The sequence below is a fragment of the Mustela nigripes genome, chromosome 1, assembly GCF_022355385.1.
Source record: "Mustela nigripes isolate SB6536 chromosome 1, MUSNIG.SB6536, whole genome shotgun sequence".
In the NCBI taxonomy this organism is placed as follows: domain Eukaryota; kingdom Metazoa; phylum Chordata; class Mammalia; order Carnivora; family Mustelidae; genus Mustela; species Mustela nigripes.
The window spans coordinates 58,280,864-58,286,737 of record NC_081557.1 but is presented as its reverse complement, the minus strand read 5'-3'; the positions used below and the strand labels follow the sequence as shown (position 1 = coordinate 58,286,737).

The following is a 5,874-nucleotide window of genomic DNA, read 5'->3' as shown; positions in this document are numbered from 1 at the left end:
TTATCCATTGGGAAGGCTATTTTTAAAAAGGTCAAAAATTTTAAAACAAATCCTGAGTTCATAATTATTCTGTTTCTATAGGGAAACCTCCATTAGAACTTCAATATTGGGGCGCCTGGGTGGCTCAGTGGGTTAAAGCCTCTGCCTTCGGCTCAGGTCGTGATCCCAACATCCTGGGATTGAGCCCCACATTGGGCTCTCTGCTCAGCAGGGAGCCTGCTTCCTCCCTCCTCCCTGCCTGCCTCTCTGCCTACTTGTGATCTCTGTCAAATAAATAAATAAAATCTTAAAAAAAAAAAAAAGAACTTCAGTATTAATGTAGTCAGAACAAAATTAGTAATATCTGTTTCAATACAATGTCAACCACTTTGTGTGTGACTCCAGGCAAGTGACTTCATCTCCTAAATCTCAGTTTCCTTATCTGCAAATTAGGGATAAAAATACCTACGTCCCTGGAGGTTATAAGGATTAAGTGAGACAAAGTTTGTAAAGTTGGCATCACAATGCTTAACATTTAGTAGGTATTCAAGAAATGTAAGGTTCTTTTTCCTCTATCTTTCATGAAACTATCATTTGATATAAAATTCTATAATTACTACACATCTACTTCCTACCAGGTCTGGACAGACAGTTTTTGAAGTTCTGAAAGAAATTACTGCCAAACAATGATAATAAGTTTAAACTTTCCACTGTTATGTATCAATTATATCTCAATTTAAAAAATTCTCTCAGACATTCCTTCTCTTTACTAGCACAATACCTGGAAGACAGTAGGTCCTCAAGATAAGTCCAGTGAATGAATGAATGCATAATTAAGAGAATTCTTTCTTTTTTAAAGCCCTATATCAGGTTATTTTTGTTTCTCTCTCATTTTTTAAAAAATAAACTTTATTTTTTCGAACAGTTTTAGGCTCACAGCAAAATTGAGAAGAAGGTAGAGAGCTTTCCTCCTGCCCCCACATACACATAGTCTTCCACATATCAAAATCCTTCACTGCAGTAGTTTATTTTTTACAATTGGAGAACCACACTGACACATCATTATCATCCAAAGTCCAAAGTTCATCCATCCAAAGCAAACACTACGGTTCACTCTTGGTGTGGTACATACTGGGGGTTTGAATTTATACTGACACATATCCACCATATAAATATGTCGTAGCACCACACAAAGTAGTTTCTAAAAATCCTCTGTTCTCTGCCTACCCATCCCTCCCTCCCCCTTAACCCTGGGAAACAACTGATCTTTTTAGTTTTACCTTTCCCAGAATCATATAGTTGGAAACACGCAGTACATAGCCTTTTCACACTAGCTTCTTTCACTTGGTAATATGCATTTAGGTGTCCTCCATGTCTTTTCATGGTCTGATAGTTCATTCTTTTTAGCACTGAATAACATTCCATGGTCTGGGTGTACCACAGATTATTAATCCACTCAGCGACTGAGGGACATTTTGGTTGCTTCCAAGCTTTGGCAATTATGAATACAGCTTGTTTGCGGGTTTGCAGGTTTTTGGGAGGACGTAAGTTTTCAACTCCTTTGAGTAAATACTAAGGAGTGATTGCTAGACGCTATGATAAGAGTATGTCTAGTTTTTTTCTTTTTTTGAGAGAGAGAAAGAGAGAGAGCATGCACACGGAGAGAGGGAATCTTAGGCAGGCTCCACACCCAGCATAAAGTCTGACTTGGGGCTCAATCTCATGACCCTGAGATCATGAACTGGGCCTGAGCCAAAATCAAGAATCAGATGTAACGAACTGAGCCACCCAGGGGCCCCAGATTATGTTTAGTTTTTAAGAAGCTGCCCAACTGTCTTTGAAAGTGGCTGTACCATTTTGTATTCCTACCAGCACTGAAAGGAGTCCCTGTTGCTCCACATTCTCACCACCATTTAGTGTTGTCAGTGTTCTGGATTTTGGCCACTCTAATAGGTGTGCAGTGGAATCTACTGTTGTTTTAACTTGCATTTTCATGTGTGCTTGCTTTATCCTTGCCGTTAGCTTCACCGTATGACCTTTCTCTATCTAAGGGAAATACTTCAACATATTTCACAGTGTGCAAAGCCATTTGTCCCAAATTTGTCAGGATTGTTTCAATTTCATATTTTTTAAAGTTATTATTTATTTATTTTCCAGAGGTAGAGAGACAGAGAGTGAGAGCACAAGTAGGTAGAGCAGCAGGCAGAGGTAGAGGGAGAAGCAGGCTCCCCGCTGAGCTGAAAGCCAGACTCGGAACTTGATCCCAGGAGCCTGGGATCGTGACCCGAGCAGAAGGCTGATGTTCAACCAACTGAGCCACCCAGGTGCCCCTTCAATTTCATTCCTTTCAATAAAAGTAACATTACTTCTTTTTCTACTACTGTAAGACTTTTCAAATCAAAATAATCATACTGGTAGTAATAATAATTATACTACTAGAATCTTGTATAAAATGTCTCAATTTTTTTTCCTTTAAAAAATTTTTTTTCTTGTTTTAGCTGTCTCAATTTTTTATTCGGATGGCTTCTGTAATCATTTTGAGCCAGAATATATAAAAAGAAGCCAATAAATCCAAATGATACACACAATAAAGGGGTGTAAGGTTAAGTTACCTTATACAGCAAGATAATTCATCAGAGAGCTCAGTGTACGTTTTGACACAAATTTATCTTGAGTTCAACACCCCATACCTGCTAGTTGTCACTAGGAGAGTGGCTCACCCAGCATGCTGGTTTAAAAATGCAGCTTTCTAGGTTCTGCCCCAGATATTCTGATTGAGTCATTTGAGGATAAAACTCTAGATTCTGTGTTTTAAAAGAGCATTCTCCCCTCCCCCAAAAAAGCTTCTTTCTCTCTCTCTCTCTTTTTCTTTTCTTTTTTCTTTCTTTCTTTCTTTTTTTTTTTTTTTGCTTTATAGCTTTCATTTTGCTTTATAGTTTTGTTTTCTTTTCTAATTTTTCTACATTGACTGTGTATTGCTCTTTAAAATAGGAAAAGAAAACCAGTACTTTATTTTTATTAAAAATAAATCTTCCAGGCTGTGTCCTGGAAAGATAGCTTATGGCTATGCCCCAGTGTAGAGTTTGGAGGCCTAACTGACTCATTCTTGTGACTACTGAAGCAAACTTAGTTACTTCTCGAGACTTCTTGAAGTACATTTTGGCTTCACCCCTTTTAGACTACTTCCAATCAATTGACAGATTTGACATTATTTTCTGAAAGTTGCAAGCCAATATCAAGACTCAGGTCCCAATCAGTCATTTCACCATTAACTGTTTTGTTGTCACTGTTAGTTGTTTATCAAGAGAAACTATTTCATAACCCAGTACTCATGTTCATAGTTCAGAAACACAGGTCAGTGACAAACTTCCATGGAACTCAACTCAAAGAAATTCTTTACATTCCAACATTACTTTGCACTCTGAAAGATACCAGCCTTCTTCATCTCCTCAAAAATCTTTCATGGAATCATAATTTCTGTAGAAATCTGCATATGCCTTCTTTCTTAGTTTGGCCACAGCAAACTTATAGAAAGCCACAACACCCCAGGTTACAGTGAATGCTCCAACATTATGAAATCGCAGATGCTTGGCAGGAAGGCATTGCAACTGAGGTCTCGTCAAAACTCAACCAACCTCAAACCCAACGTCCTTCCTAACTGATGCAGAAATGCCCACCATTAAAAGCATTAAATGAGGGGCCCCTGGGTGGCTTAGCGAGTTAAAGCCTCTGCCTTCAGCTCAGGTCATGATCCCAGGGTCCTGGGATCCAGCCCCACATCGGGCTCTCTGCTTGGTGGGAAGCCTGCTTCCCCCTCTCTCTCTGCCTACTTGTGATCTCTGTCTGTCAAATAAATAAATAAAATCTTTAAAAAAAAAAAAAGCATTAAATGAGGAAGGTAGGATTGAAATAGATGAAATAGAAGAAAGGTAGAGGCTTAAGGACCTTGATTAAATGAAACAGAAAAGAATAGTGCATAAATGTGTATAGATTATTTTCTAAAATACTTGCTTAGAAATCATGGTCTAACTTTTTAAATTAATAAATTATATATCTATAATTATAAATTAATGCATATCATTAAATTAAATACAAACTGGAGAAACAGAAAAGAAGAAAATGGTTAATTTCCCACAGACTACAAATTAAAAAGAACTGCTGTTATATTTCACTTATTTTCATTTCATTTTTTGGTAATATACATAAAACTATACTATATTTTGAAAATCCTCTGTGATCTTGCTGATTTTAATAATTTATACTTTGGGACAGTAATTCCCAAACTTTTCACCATCAAGGACTTTTTTTTTTTACACACATAGACCTTACCCCCCGTCATCATGGATCCCAGATTTTGAAAAATATTATTAACCAAACTATACTAACTCACAATAATGACTTGTTTCATTATTTTTTAAATAGTTAAGACCATCTGTGATGGCCTGTCAGAGCTGATCTGTCCCACTAAGTCAACCATTACAAACCCAAAGTTACCATTTTCATAGACCCCTTAAATACCCAGGAACCTCACACCATGAATTAGTCTTAAGGAAAAAGCATTACTACATTGTAGTTGGAATGTAGTTGGTACTACATTCCCTGCTCTGCATTTGCTAAGCTAAGCTAAGTTTACTCTAAACCCAGTCAAAATTATCACCACAAGTCTAAGTAGGTGGTATATAGATTAATGAGGGTTCAGAATCTATTTGGTCTTATCCTAAGTGCTCAGTCTTCACCTTGGAACTAGAAATGTTTAAACATTTAAAAACATACTTTGAAATGGAATCATTTCGAAATCTCTTTTTGAATAGATTAGAGGTTCTGCTTGAAAATACAAATGTGTGGAACTTCTAGTGGTTACATTGTTTACTTCAAGAAAAGTCAGTGTCCATAACGATTTCAATAAGAAATATCAACATGAGGTGTCAACTGTATTTCTTGCCACATCGTTGAATGTCTTCATGAGACACACAGAGCAAAACCTACCCAGTGAGGCGAGATGTTAACATTATTGAGTCAAAGTTAATTACAGAGTCTAGACCTTTTACAATTGGTCTTTATCTTCAAGGTATCTTGGTATCATTAAATCAATGGATAGAGCCACAGGCTAGCTAGAACAAAATACTCTCTGGCCCTTATCATGGCTTCAAGTTGGATCTACTAACTTCGTGTCCCAAAGACTTTCTGTAAACGTCATCCTTTCCACACCCTGGAGTACTTATTCAGAGTCACTGGCCCTGGAGGAACTAGACCCTGGAGAGCAGAAGATAGCCAGTCTCTCCCCTTTCCCCCTGGCTCCTTTGCACCAGACAGGGTTGGAATTTTAGCTTGTATGAAAAGCAGCCAACTGTTTTCACCAAAGAATAGGTAAAAGTTGCTTTTCTGGAAATGTGTAGTGGTTTTCTTTACTTGGGTCAAAGGAGTTAGAAGGAAAAGATCTGAATATCTCTTCAGTTCCTACTACGTGTGAGGCATGAGTGAGAGAAGTAGAATAGAGCAGTTAGAGCATGAACACTGGTACTACATTCCCTGCTCTGCTTCTTGCTAATTGTGAGACTATAGGGATGTCAGTTTCCTTATCTTAAAATTGGGGTTGTAATAGTACCTGTTATGAGGATTAAATGAGGTAATCTTAAAAAGTGCTATTAGTGGAGTAGGTGGGACATAGTAAGCGTTGTGTTTGATAAATTAATTTTGATTGTGTTTAGTGTTAATCATGTAAGTCTTATTTTTCCCCCCACTGAATTATAAAACCCCACAGAATGGGTAAATCTAGGAAAGAGAAGGGGAAATTCATATTTCTCTTTGTGTTAGAGAATGCCCTATATCTACTCTGACTTAGATTGTATCTTATGCTTTACACACGTTTAATTCCAATCTTCTGAGACAGATGTT

General features: G+C 37.4%; 1 pseudogene; it reads right to left on the bottom strand.

The window, feature by feature from the left end:
* Nucleotides 1-3,388: 3,388 nt before the first annotated feature.
* LOC132017964 (cytochrome c oxidase subunit 6C-like) lies at nucleotides 3,389-4,318 on the bottom strand (annotated as a pseudogene).
* Nucleotides 4,319-5,874: the final 1,556 nt, after the last annotated feature.